General features: G+C 45.7%; 1 protein-coding gene and 1 non-coding gene across 3 annotated transcripts in view; both read left to right on the top strand.

Annotated features, from left to right (window-relative positions):
• The window catches only part of IGF1R (insulin like growth factor 1 receptor), a 313,412-nt gene that overhangs the window by 159,175 nt on the left and 140,185 nt on the right, over positions 1-14,052 (top strand). The gene's annotated exons all lie outside the window — the stretch shown is intronic.
• LOC130708025 (U6 spliceosomal RNA) lies at positions 2,935-3,041 on the top strand. Its single transcript, XR_009008053.1, has one exon. It is a non-coding gene; the product is annotated as a U6 spliceosomal RNA (small nuclear RNA).

Raw genomic sequence — 14,052 nt, 5'->3', positions numbered from 1 at the left:
GCTAATGAATCCTGTTGGAATTCTGACGGTGCATCTAACTCTCAAGGCCGGGGGCCCGGGGTCTCTTGGGGTGGGTGAGCTTGCTTCCACCTCGTTTGCGGGGTGCTCGTGTTGGAGTGGGTCCCCCACATCTTCCATGGCTCTCCCCCCGCCCTATGTGTGCAGTGCCCACAGTCACGTTTTGTGGTCCTGGTTTCCCCGAGGTCACGACAGCAGCACCGTTAAAGTCCCACCTGCGGCCTTGCGGGCGATTTTTCTTGTTCAAGGAAGTCACCTGATGTCTCTGCTGCGCAGGCAGTGAGTGCATCAGAGGCCAGGGGGCTGGGCGCTGGGGTCGGGGCGCTGGTTTTGAGCGGTGTCCTCAGGCAGCTGTGATGACCGCGCTCAAGCCTGCTCAGGGGGAAGTGGAGCTGACACCTGGTGTTTGGACAGGTCATGCCGTGCAGGATCATTGGCTGTGTGTAGAGTTGCTCATCTGTGGTGACAGATGTTGAGCTGTTATTTAGTAACTGAGGTTTGTTTTCCTTTGCACACAAATAACCTCTTAGCTGCTGAGTGCTTCTGCAGGCGACCACGGAGCCCATCAGCCGGCAGGCGTTTGCAGGCGCCAGAGGTGTTGCATTGAAGGAGAACTTTCGGAGTGTACGGCACGGGGAAGAATAGGCCCTCACGCCCCGCTCCCAGATTTCCTTTGTAAAGAACATCAGTACAAGCACCACCATTCTTCAGAAACACAGGCCAGGTGCTCGGGTGCACTGTTGCAGCCACTGAGGGCCCAGTGATGGAAACGTGCTAGTGGCAGAAACAGACCATAATCAAGTCACAATGTCAGACAGTGATGAGTGCTGTGAGCAAGAATAGATGAATAACTGGTGGGGGGGGGGTGGTTTGGGGTTGGACTCTCAGAGAAGGGCTTTCGGAGGAGGGGACGTTTGCCCTGAGAGTATGAGTCAGCCAGGAGGAGACATGGGGACGTGGTGGCAGGGGACCATAGGTGGAAAGGCCCCAATGTGGGGACGATCTTGGGGTGTGTGCATGTGGGGAGCAGGGCTGTTTATTCACCCCACACTCTCTGGGCACCTGCCCTGTGCCAGGCTCTGTTCTCGGTACAGGAATAGAGCCATGGATGAGTCTCTGCCTTCATGGAGCTTTTGTTAAATCAGGGCGGGCTGGGGGCTGTGCTGAGTGGGGTGCTCTTTTCTGTAGGGTGCTCAGAGGGGTTCTCTAGTGAGATGGCATTCGGGCAGAGACCTAAAGGAAGGGTTGCAGGAAAGTCAGGAGGCTGGAGGGCAGGGGGCCATGGTGAGGACCTTGGCTTTGACTGGGACAGGAGATGGCGGGATTCTGAGCAGAGGGGTGACACCGGCTTCTGTGTTGACAGTAGACTCTAGGGCCGGGACAGAAGCAGAGAGACCAGTAGGAGGTGGCAGTTGCCATGATCCAGGGCAGAGAATGTGCATCTTAGACCAGGATAATGGTGAAGGTTGTTGGGAGATGCACTTGGAATCCCAAGGCACCAACAGGACTGGCAGATGCATATGGGATGCGTATGGGACGGCAGAGAAAGAGGAAGAGACAGTCGTGGGGCTGGAGCCCATGAGCGAGGGGCAAAGAGGGTGGGCACAGCTAAATCATCACGTGGGACAGAGAAAAAAAAGGATTTTGTTCTCTGTGTTGGAAAGTAAGCAGAGAGTTTAGATGGGGGTGAGGTGACATAGTGACAACTTAGCAACAGCAACTAATATTTATTGAGCACTTATTCTGTATCAGCCCTTATGACAACCCTGCAAGAGTCAGCTTCACTGTTATATCCATTCTATAGATGAGGACGCTGATGGACAGAGAGCTTAGAAGGTATCTTGCCCTATACCACACATTTAGTTAGGGCCAAACTTGATTAATTGATGTGCGCCCTAGGGTGTATTTTATTGTTCCTTTAGGGAAGTTACCATGTCTTTGGGTAAACATGCCCACACCCAAGGGCTTAAGAAACATTTTGATGATTACCAGTTGTTTGCGAATGGGGCCAGAGACAATTTAGGTATTAAAATCTCACTAAATCTGTATCCATTATATGACTCATCTATCTCCTTCTTCCATGGGCCCCCTCAAAAAATGATCATGGGTACATTCCCCTTACCTGTAAAGCATGTTCATGGTCACAGAAAATACATAGAGAACCACAGGTCTGCAGGTTTCTACATGGGAACTCCCACACTATGGTCAGAAGGTCTGAGACTAGTTAAAAAAAAATGGTTGTGGAATCCGGGCAGCAGCCACTAGGTAATCTCTTTATAAAGGTTGGTGTAATTTCTATAAGACTTGTTTATTTTGCTCTCAGTTTGTTATCTTGACATTGTTGCCTTTGAAGAGGTTATAGAATTATTGTGATTTAATTACAGACCAGGTATCTTACAAGATTCATTTGCTATCTCCACATCATTTTCTCATTTCTTTGGCTGTCAGTCCCTGGGTGAAGGTGGGAGGGGGAGGCCTTCCTGGGGGGAGAGAATGTGGTAGCAATGAATGTTTACTGCACAAGAGCACTGAGGGCTTCTATTATAGTCTGGGGGTGGGGGAGGGGGTGGGGGAGGGAGTGGCGGGGAGCACGCAGGAATGTGACCCCCTGGGCCCCAGCCCTGATGAGCAGGGCGGGATTACAGAGGGACGGTAGTGTTAAAGTTAGGATTTTCTGGAACTGTAGCAGACTCCCCCACACCCCTTGCCATTTGAGATTTTGAAATTCTACTTCTGTTTTGCAAGAGCCGAGAAGGGACCAGTTAATAGCTCTGATCATCTTGTCTCTGGAGAGAATTTATATCTCAATTTACCAGAAGACAGCTCTGGTATTAGGGCAACAAGAATGGTTTTATTCCTGTCTCCTCTTCCTGCACTCTGTTCCTATTTAATTCTTGCATTAAAACCATTCCTGGTGTGCTTGCTTCGGCAGCACGTATACTAAAATTGGAACAATACAGAGAAGATTAGCATGGCCCCTGAACAAGGATGATACGCAAATTCGTGAAGCGTTCCATATTTTTGAAAAACAAATACTGTATGCTAACACATATATATGGAATCTAAAAAAAAAAAATAGTTCTGAAGAACCTAGGGGCAGGACAGGAATAAAGACGCAGACGTAGAGAATGGACTTGAGGACACAGGGAGGGGGAAGGGTAAGCTGGGACGAACTGAGAGAGTGGCATGGACATATATACACTACCAAATGTAAAACAGATAGCTAGTGGGAAGCAGCCGCATAGCACAGGGAGATCGGCTCGGTGCTTTGTGTCCACCTAGAGGGGTGGGATCGGGAGGGTGGGAGGGAGACTCCAGAGGGAGGAGATATGGGGATGTATGTATATGTATAGCTGATTCACTTTGTTATAAAGCAGAAACTAACACACCATTGTAAAGCAATTATACTCCAATAAAGATGTTTTTAAAAAAAAAAACGATTCCTGGTAAATTAGAACATGCTCTTGTGTTCAGGCCTTGTTTTGAAGAAGGGTTTTGAGTCTAAAAAATTTGATAGCCTCCCATCTATCATGGTGATTTCTGACTTTCCTAAGGGACTGTGTACTTGAGCGAGGCTTGTTCTTTTGTAAGAACCAGCCTCCCTGGGCCTGGGAGGTGGTGAAAGATGCTCTGCTGGGAGGGGAGCCAAGGCAAAGGGTTGGACTTTGGGGGACTTCTGCCAGGATGCAGCATATCAATTGTTGGTGTGTTTGGAAATTTGAAAAGTAATATTAAGAATTAAAGTTGTGCAAAACCTCCTAAGATTTCTACCATGGTTGTATAAAGTTTGAGCATGGTGCTATCAATTTAAAAGTGGACAATTTAAAAATTCCACCTCTTTTGGAAATGTGTTGCCACCTCTACCCCAATTCGGCAGTCTTTAGATAAACTGACAGCCCCCATTTACTAACAAGGAAGAACCTTCGATTTTTGTTTTTTATTATTATCTTTTAAATAGCAGTGTGGTGAAAGATACGGCATGTGACTCAGCAGATGGGAATTTCTTTAATAACACACTGGGTGTGTGAGCATTAGCCCTGCTCCCCACAAGCAGCTCTGCAGAATGCCCTCCGCCTGTTTGGGGAACAGACCTGGCGACCCAAGAGAAGCAGCCCAAACTTCCCTAGAGGAGGCAGACTCGGTGGTGGAATCTGAGGGATTCTCTTTGTTTCATTTGTTTTCCCTCTGTCTTGGAAAACACGGAGGCAAATCCAGTCCGGCTCCTGCAGCTGCTGAGGCAAAGCAGGCTTTTTATGAATGAGGCCCAGGAGGGGGAGGAGAGGGCTTGTGTTACAGCAGCAGTTGGTTGGGTAATGCGTTTCATTCACTCCCAGCCATCTAGCCCCGGCTGTATTTTAAAGGATATTGTTCATTTTTTGTCCATTCAAATTAGACTTTTCTGCCCCTTGTGCAACTGTGTGTAAATTAGAACACTAAGCATGTTGTGTGCGTTAATTTTTTTTTCGTTTGTTTGTTTTGTTTTTTCTGAGTGTTTGCTCATTTAGTTGTAGGAAATGGTAAGAGAAATGAACTGGGAAAAGGGGAAAAAAGGCTTTGTCATCCCTGGGGGCCTTGGTTACACCTCTGTCCCCAAGCCACCCAAGAGGAGGCAGGTGGGGTCCCTGTGCCCAGCCCTGAGAGTGGAGTGCTGATTATTGGGCACCTACTACCTGGTGCCCAGGTCTGCACGTGCTGTCTCCCTTGCCCTGTCCCCCTCTCCTGCTCCCAGTGGGCAGCTCATTATTTGTGGCACTTGAAGCCTCATTGTTGTGGTCACAGGGTTGTGTGAATTGGAAGCTGTGTGACAATGCTGACCCCCCTCCCTGCCACTGCTTCCTGCTGGGAGCAGAGAGAAGAGGGCAGGCATTGTCTTGGGCATAAATGAACCTCTATCAAAACAAACACCAGAGAGAGGGGCGGCTGGGTTACAGCTGCCCCTGTGAGCCCCGGCAGAGGGCCGCCGTCCTCGCAAAGAGCGCTTTAAGCCTGGATGAGGAGTGTCCTCGCTGACTGTCCTGTGCGCAAAGAGCGAACCCCAAACTGGCTGGCCATCCACACCACCCTCAAAATGATTCCCCAAATCAGAAATGCCGGATTTGTGTCCTTGAGCATGGTTAGGGGAAGAGAATTACCCCGAGGCATCATGGCTGTATATGAAGGATAATGCTATTGTAAAGTTGTTCTGCCAGAGAGGTTAAGCACACCCTTCTCCAACGTGGACACTGAGAACAGAGATAGAGACGATTAGGCTGTTTTTTCGCTCCAGCTTTTAAATAGGACCCTTCCCTCCCCATTGCTAGTGGCAACCAGGTGCTTTAAGGCACCTAATGCCTGATGTCACAAACTCTCCAGATGTGCCAAGCGTCTTTCTTTAGCTCTCCATGTTTTGATGTTGTATAAACACAACTGGCAATGCCCCTAATGCCCATTGCCCAGCACCAGTGTGGAAGCTCACCATTGCATGCCTGACTCGCTTTCCTGGTTGCCCTGGTTTCTCTCCTGTGTGGGTGTCATGTGTCCCGTTAACACCACATGCCCCTCCCCAGCCTTGAATGCCACATCTGGGCTGTTTTAGGCATGGGTGATATGAGTTCGGTTTCTTTTTTTTTTTTTTAACTGTAAAAGGAAAGTCTTTCATTGCAATTATACCAAAGGAAGGGATGAGAAGGAATGCATTGAGGACTTGATATAAACAGCTAGTCTTGGGTCCTAATTGTTCAGTTTCTCTTTTTGGCCAGCAGCCAACATGATGTCACTGTGTCCACGTCGTGAGGGTCTGAATTAAAGGCACACTGCATGGGCCAGCTCTGGGTACAGCGATGGCTTTGGCTTTGAAGTTCAGTTGGGGTCCTGATTAGAAAAAAGTTGGGGTAAGCTGACCCAGGGCATGGCTCGCTGGTTCTAAGATGTGATTCTGGCCTGAGCCTTGCTACTAACAGTGGTAGGTCACTTAAGTTCACAGGCTAGGCCCTTGGAGGACTTCAGGACTTAAGGAAGGAGAAGGGATGGAAAAGGATTGCAACAAGAAATAAAAGAAGGAACAAGAGAGAACTGCCATAGAAGGAGTGGGAGCAAAACACTTCCAAAGGGGGTATTTCCTTATTTAGGAGATTGAGGTATTATAGTGGATGACTGTGCCACTGGCAGCAAAACCATTTTAGTTGAAGGAGCACACCCTGGATGGCCGAGTGGTTAAGTTGTCAGCAGAGGCAGGGACTGTGGCCTCCTCCTTCTGAAAGATGGGTAGAAAAATGGAAGAGGGGAGATAAAGCAGGACTGAGGAATGTTTTGGGTTTTGTTTTGGGGGTGGAGGATTGCACCGGTGAGGTCAAGGAAGCCAGAATTGTCAAATTCAAGAAGCGTCTCAGATGTTTTGACCAGCAGCAACTTTGGGGAGCAAAGTGTATACAGGCTTTGAACTTACCTCCTGGAAAGACTAGACAAATTCACATTGAAAGAATGGATCCCATCATAGCCATGGTCTTGTCTACATTGCGGACATCTTCTGTATGCATTGTATTTGTCTGGCCTCATTGGAACAGAAGTTTTTTGCTTGAGTTGATTTCCCAAGTAATCAAAGCTCCCTTCTCAGAGTGCAAGATACTTACATTTTTCTCTTTAATTGTTGTTGATTAACAGCACTTTGCTGTCTTTAATGTGGATCATTTTCTTGGCATCCCAGGGCACTATTGTGAAACCTGGTGCCTCAGAATCTGTTACTATGTGGGGCTCCAACTTTTCCTTAAATTAAATGGCCTTGGACATCTATGCATGTTTATATTTTATGCATTTGGTGTATTCTCCCTGTATGCAGGGATTGCGAATTCTGATCTTAGTCTATCTATCTCTCGGTAAAGTAGATAACTGTGAATATTTATAAATGATTTTCCCTGAAGCTCAGAGGACTTTTGCTTTGCTTTTATGTTGGCATCGGGTTCCAAGTGTTTCGTGGTTGAGATACTAGAATTCTGTTCATCAGGTCCATGGAGCATTAAACACGTACTCATACAAACACATACTCACTCGGCTATGAACTCCAAATGGGAAAGATTTTTATTTAATGATTTTAGATTTTGAGCCACTTCTGTTTATATCGCTATATTTTTCTCTCTCATGTTCATGGTCTTCAGCGAGTCAGATCCCCTAAGAATTTTTGGTTCGTTTATCTTATATTTTTTTTACACATAGCTCTTTATGTTTTCCCAGACAAGAACTGTGCTACTTGAAATGAAAAGTAAATGTAATATGTAATGTTCTATTGGTAATTGTTTGTTTCTACTTTAGGCTGACACTGAACTAATGATTTTTTTAATTGTACCTGGCTTGAAACACAATGAAAAAGTGGTTTCCTACTGCTGCTTTCTCTTTTTTCCCTTAAGCTGGTTCAGTAACTTGAAGGTAATTAAAAATGTACAGACCTCAGGAATGTATTTATGTTCCATAGTCATGGGTTAACCAAGTAGTGCTCATGTATAATAGCTGGATGGGATGTACGAACACTGAGGTAATGAGTAGCCTGTTTTATATATTTATTATGTTATTATTTATTTAGAGGAATAAAAAAATCTTTTCTCTGTAGTTCTAGAATGCCGTGAAATGTCTGTTTGAGGCATTATCGTGCCATTTTTACAGGGTGATCTTCCTCTTCTGAATGGTGTTACGTGTTGCCAGTATCCCAAGGGCTGGTTTGGGACTAAGGCAAAGGATTTAGGAGGCACAAGTGAAAGGGAAGAAATAAACACATGCCTTTTCTTCTTGAAAGAAGGGTAGTAGTTGGCTTGTTGATTTAGCTTCGAGACTGTGGAGGATGAAGCCTGCACTGCAAGGTAAGTAATATAGGGGGAGACCCTGAAGGGGAGGTTACGGGGTGGTGGACTGTGCACACACAGTATTGTGACTGTGAGTTGGGAAGGAGAGTGCTAAGAGTATTTTCTGAGTCATAGCCACTCAGAAAATACTCGCTAATCCATTTGTTGAAGATACAGTGAACTGGAGAGGATAAACAAAAATGGGAGATCCTTGCAGGTAAGAAATCCAGGATAATTATTCACCAGAGTTTGAAATCATCACCATATTCAAGGACATTTTCTTTTGGGGTGGTTTTATATTTAAGGTTTGCATTTAGATGATGCATGATTCAAAATCCTGGGGTATTAGTGGAGTATCTAAGGTACAGGGAAATTGCATTTGAGGATACTCCTGTTTAAACTTTCTGCTGCCAGAGTTGGCAAGCAAGTGAAAAGTAGAAGAAATTTGGATAGGTCTTGTTCCCCACCCCCTTCCAAAGCTGATACTCACTTTGGGTGGAATGTTTCTCATTTTTTACAGGGCTAATATTCCTCGAGGATTGTTTTCCCCGAAGCGGGCACTCATAGACCCTATGTTTGGGCAGAGCAACAAGACCAGTCTTCCAAATGGCAGGCAGCATGTTAATGTGCTTTTGTGCTCATCCTTTCCAGAAGGTGTCGGTGTGTTTATATGGTATCTTTGTGTGTGTGGGTGATTCAAGGCACTTTGCATCTGCCCACCCTCACCTCCAGCACCCCTGCAATGCAGCCCCTCTTGTCTCTCTTAGTTGCCCTGTAAGTGGTGACCTGTGATAACTCCAGGAGGGTCAGGAGGAAGGATTTGTTTTTCTTGTCTTGCTTAACCAATAAAACCTTTAACTGTGGCCCTTAAAAGAACCTCTAAAATCCTAGAGTATCTCTGATAAGTTATTATCATAAATTATTTTTTGTAAGCTAACATAAAGGACTCAAATACCCTTTTCTTTCTGATTGTTGGGCTTTACGACCAAAACCATTTCTAATAGTTTTATCAGCTTGTTAGGGAAGACAAGTGCATTTTTGGTCCTTTGAACTAGGAAAGCACTGGCCATGCACTTCCCACGGCCCTTCTGCAGGGTGAGGATTAGACAGAATTTGTTAGGGGACCGGGCAGGAGGCAGGTGCAGATGTGTGTCTGCAAAGGGCCAGAATCAACGTGGACCCACACACGTTCCCGTCCAGTCTCTGGTTCCTTACCGGTTTCAAGTTTCTGTTAGAGTCTGTCTTTGTCTTAATCTTTTCTGTGCTTTCGGTGAGCTACTTAGGAACGTTGTGGGGAGGGCCGGGATGGGTCGGCACAGTGATTTTCGTGAGGCCCAGGAGTAGGCCAACGGTCCAGGACTGTCTTATGTATCAGAGAGAGGTACAGAAAGAGTCGTCACATGTCCTCTTGTCAGCCCTTCCTGCCCCCTCCTCACCTCTGGGCTCCAGGGAAGAAGGCCTCCCTGCTGCCCCTGACCAGCTGTTTCTTGAGTGCAGCAGCAGCTCTGGGAACTCTCCAAGGAGGCCTCCTTCCTGTGGTTGTCACTCCACTTGTACAGCTAGTCCGCGAGCACCTCAGGACAAAATGCAGTCTCTCTCCCCCCATCCCCTCTCCTCTTCCTTCTTATGTTTGGAAAGTCTGGGGCTAGCCTGGCAAGAAAGTGGGAGACGGGGTGCAGGAGGAAGAGCTGGGAGCAAATGAATGATGCTTCTGTCAGAGGCGTGCAGCTCTCTAAGAAGGTAAGAATGTAACCGCAATGCCTTGTCCATCTGCTAAGCTCCCTTGAAGTGGGCTCAGCTCCATGTGCCACACTGACACTGTGAGGCCAGTGTGGGCCCAGCCCATCTTGCAGCGCCTGTGCTAGTATCTCCCAGCTGAAAGTTCTGCCCCTCCCTTTCCTTCATTTTTTCTTGATAAGAGCTAAAAACAAATTTTTTTAAAAAATTCTGGTTGAATAATAGGAGCCTCTCTCTATAATTGGCATGTGTGGGAATATATATTAAATAAACACCTTCTAATAGGTGTTACCAGAACTCCTATGGGAATTCTTTCACAGTGTTTTTTCAGCATTGAGAGAAGAAAAGCTAAGGATGTCTCTTGCCTTAGTCCTTCTTGTGGACATGTGCTGAAAGCCAGGAGTGGTCCTGTGCCTGGAAAAGTCCATTCTCTGGTGTTAGTAAGTGATAGACAAGGTTGTGTATTTACCAACATCAGGCATCCACAAAATATTGACATAAGTGTTTTAGGGTACAACTGGCCCTAAACCTGACACGACAGTTAATATCATGCCAGTTGAAAGTTTCGTAAGTTCTGATATGACGTGTTCCGTGGGCATTGAAGTCAGAGCTGCCTTGCTCATCCCCAGCCCTCTCAGATCATCCCCCTGCGCCTGGCTCACAGCTCCTCAATACGATGCTTTGTTCGTTGTAGCATGGTGGGATTTTTATAGATTCAAATAAGTTGGAGGTAGTTTCACATTTTTAACAGCTAAAAACATACTAATCATAAAGCTTAGATTCTCCCAAGTAGGGAGGCTGCATCCTGGATGTGTTAACAGAGGAACCACATAGTGTGATGGATTCTTTGTCCCTTGGAGCTTCCCTTTGCCTCCCCGAACCATATACGGTCTAGGCAGCTTTCTAGAGACTTTCCTTATGCAACATGTACTTGTACTTGTACAAGAAATGTACTCCTTTGTGCTGTCTGAGGCATTTTGGTTGTATGGAGCTTGTTAAATTTAGATTCCCGGCATAGTTTCAGATGTGGATGTATGCTCAGAGAAAGGGTAGGGGCTAAAGCCATCAACTGCTGCCAGATGGGGTTCCACCCTGGCTCTGTTGCTTACTGGCTGTGACACCTGTGCCTCTGTTTCCCCCTCTGTAAGATGGCATGAACAGTGGTACCTCCTCGAGGGTTTGTGAGGTTTAAGTGAACCGATGACCATTAGGACTTTACAGTGGTTCCTGGACCACAGTAGAACACTGTCCATGGAAGTGTAAGCCATCGTCACTTTTGTCAACATCACCAGTCATTAATGCATGCACTGTCCCCTGGCTTTTTTTTCTTTCATCCAGCAGTTAGGATTTTCTGTCAAACAGAAGAAAGCCTCTATGTTTTACACAGTGTACGTTCAGAGGAAACAACAGCAGCTGTATGAAAATAGTAACGTTCCTTGCAGAGTCATTATTTGTAAATTTAGTCAGAATGTTTGATCTACAAGTTTTTGTTATAGATATTGTCTTGTAATTGGAAAATTCTCTAAGAGCAGCTCCAATGAACATTCCTTTTTGATGGTTGAGGTGTCACTTTTGTGTGGTAAATAAGTTGTGATACAAAAACACCAAATACATGTTGTTCAGGACAGGCATTTGTGACAGCATGGCATGCAGAGTGATGTTGGGTATCCCCACGAGGAGCTTAGATCAACCCAAGGGAAAGTCACATTTGTTGGTGTAAGAGCTATTAATATTAGAAAGAATTTAAAAATAATAATAAGGTATTGGGATATCAGTTAGCACCAAATTAGATAACTACAACTAAATAGCCTTTCATTAATTCTGAAACCTGAAGTTGAAAGATTTCCATTTTCCTCGTCAATATGTTTATCTCCCTCAAACATGTTTCCAGCTGTGGGATAAATTATGAAGAATTATTTCACTTTGATTTTTAATATTGCCAATGCAGCAGTTTTGCAATGAAAGAACAGTGGTTATAGGAATGACTATTTAGCCCTCCAGGACTACTGTGTATACCTGTGTTGCCAACAACACATGGGAACTTAAGAGGCAGGTGAGTTTAATATCCATCCACTGAGAACACTATAGGCCCTTATGGGTTTTTGTACTGGAGTCATGATGATGAATATGACATGAACTTCACTTAGAGTCTGTGCAGGGATAGGGGAAGTATGTTCTTGAAAGATTCCTATCAGACAGTTAAGATTAGCGGGTTTTTAGATGCGGACCTATCCTGAAGGTTCCAGGCCCTCTAGGTGCTAGGTGAGGTGACTGCAGGGTTGCTCTGGTGTGGATAATGAAACTCTGAGCAGGGCACATGTCCCAAGGTTCTGGCTGAGCCCCTTTGACATTCCACGGAGCCCTGACCCTGACTCTGCCCGGGCACGTACTGGAGGCAGCCTCAGGGTGGCACAGGGATTCGGGGCACGGCTAGCGGCACTTCAGGGTGCTGGGAGGCTTACCGACCTCCTGTTGTAAACTTGGGTTAGTCTTTTCCAGAGCAACTGAGATTGGACTCCACCACCTCAGGGTCAGGAGCTGGAAGTGCTGGCTCATGCTCAGGTAGATCCCGGAGAAGAGCTGTCAGCGTGAGCTCCATGCCTCCCAGGTCCTGCCGGCTCGAGAGGCTTGCCCAGCACCAAGGTTCCGGGCGTTGGGAGTGCTGCCTGCCTGCCAGCCAAGAGATGTGAACCACCGCAGTGAACTGGCAGTGAATTAGCAGGCTCTTAAACTGCCATTTTTTCTCCATTCTGTGTTTTTATAACTCTGCTGCATAGACACCAGATTATAAATCCTGTGCACATAGTCTCAGAGTTTCTGGATTCAACCCCAGAGAAGACTCATTTGGTTTTGAGGAATACTTAAAGAAAACGTTGGTCGGTTCCATTTTCCCACATAAAGTGCTGCATAAGGGCTCTGCCGTGACAGCCAGACGTGTCCACACAGCCCTTGGGGAGTGTCTGCAGTGGACTCAACTGCTTTGGAGGGAAATGGTTCCAATGGGTTTCCCATCTTCCATCTTTGTTGCTAAAATTGTGTTCCCTGTGTTGTGTTTTGTTAATGTAATGAGAACCCATTACCCCTACTGTGGGGTCTAGGTGGGAGAAGACTGGGACATCCAGGACTAACACAGGGCTTGGCAGGAGCTCTGTAGGTGTGCTCCATCTTGAGGGGGATCCAAACCAGTCCTCACCTTGGGGATTTTGGGTGAACTAAGCAAAAAAGAGGTCAGGAGAGGTCATGAAAGTCAGTTTTATGGTTTGAGTGAAGGCCAACCTTAGAAAATGGGGCCCAGGGTATGGAACTTTATGGTGGAAGACGTAGGGGGCGGGGGGCAGTTTTTTCCTTGCGTCTTTGAGTAACCTGACCAGCGCCCTGCTCTCTGCTTTCTAGTGGTCAGTGGCTGTGCTGTTTGCTTAGTGTCTGCATTATATCAATCTGATGTGTTAGAACCTAACTATTGCCGAATTACAGTGTGACATATTTCAGATAAGATTCCCCACCTCACCCCCAAACCAGTACTCTGCCATTTAAAGACGAAAAGTTAAAATGTTTTATTTTAGTCTTATGGGATAAATTAATCTTGAGAAGAGCAATACTTATTGAACATTTATGTATGTATATGGCCATCCCTTTATATCTTATTTATAAGTGAGCAATTTTCTTATAAATCAAAGATTCCAAATAATTTTCTTAAGTTTGACTCAAGGTTTGAAAAATGATAGCCCATGCCACCAAAGCAAGCCCATCATACCTGTTTTTGTAAATAAAGTTTTATTGGAACACATTCATACTCCTTTGCTTACCTCTGTGGCTGCTTTCTTGCTACAATGGCAGAGCTAAGGAGTTGTGACACAAACAGCACGGCTTTCGAGTCTCTTTACAGAAAAAGTTTACTGAACACCAGTGTATTTGGTAGAGGATTAACTAGTCTCTCCTTGGACACCTCCATGTCCAAGAACCTCTTCATCTTATGAGGCAACTTGTTTCATTTTCAGACAACTTAAGAACGCTAGAAGATTCTTCCTTTTTAGAAACAAACAAAACCCTACTTCCTTATAACCTGATTCCTTTGTGTTGGTTCTATTTGTATCTTATGAACCTTAAAAAATAAGTCAAATATCCCTTCAAGATAGTTGCCCTTTTGAATATGTGAGGACAGCTATTCTGTACCCTCTGAATATTTCCTTCTCCAGATTCAACATTTCCTGTTCCTTTACCTGTTCTTTACTCCATTTGATAAATTCTAGTTTAACAACCCTCTAAACCATGTCCCGGAGAATTAAAATGCCATCTTTAAGGGTTGTAGCCAATAGATATCAGACCCAGACTGTTGACTAGCCTTATTTTGGATGCCATGGCCCCTGGGATGCAGCTGAAGACCGTGTCATCTTTTTGGAACTCATTGACATGGGCCAGCAAAGCACCTTGGACTCTCTGACCCTTTCAGCTGTTAGCCACGTCACCAGTGTATTATGCTTACATTTTT

This window comes from Balaenoptera acutorostrata, chromosome 3 (genome assembly GCF_949987535.1).
Source record: "Balaenoptera acutorostrata chromosome 3, mBalAcu1.1, whole genome shotgun sequence".
Taxonomy (NCBI): Eukaryota; Metazoa; Chordata; class Mammalia; order Artiodactyla; family Balaenopteridae; genus Balaenoptera; species Balaenoptera acutorostrata.
Note: the sequence above shows the minus strand (reverse complement) of the source record. Positions and strands in the feature narration are given on the sequence as shown.